Here is a 307-nt window from a genome sequence, read left to right as displayed (position 1 = left end):
TTGCCGACGAGAATGGTAACATTTTCCATGTTATTAGATTAGATTGATCTTTACCACTTCATTTCTCCTCATCCTTAATTTCACTCATTTCTACTTGCCTCATCCTCTCTTATTACGATTATTCTATAAAAAATTATCTTCATCTTTCCTTCCTTATTTATCTACGCTGCTTCCCTATTATGCTCTACTTCGCCTCATCCTACCCGCTTCCTTTTCTATTTAGTGACAAGAAATATCCCAGGGTTCCATTCCCCTGGATATGATATAGGACATATAAAAAATGGATATGTACCATTATCATCTTGTG

At 35.5% G+C, this 307-nt stretch overlaps 1 protein-coding gene across 1 annotated transcript in view; it reads right to left on the bottom strand.

Annotated features, from left to right (window-relative positions):
* The window catches only part of LOC119586364, a gene marked incomplete in the record, with an annotated part of 60439 nt that overhangs the window by 29154 nt on the left and 30978 nt on the right, over positions 1-307 (bottom strand).

Source organism: Penaeus monodon, chromosome 21, assembly GCF_015228065.2.
Source record: "Penaeus monodon isolate SGIC_2016 chromosome 21, NSTDA_Pmon_1, whole genome shotgun sequence".
NCBI lineage: Eukaryota > Metazoa > Arthropoda > Malacostraca > Decapoda > Penaeidae > Penaeus > Penaeus monodon.
Note: the sequence above shows the minus strand (reverse complement) of the source record. Positions and strands in the feature narration are given on the sequence as shown.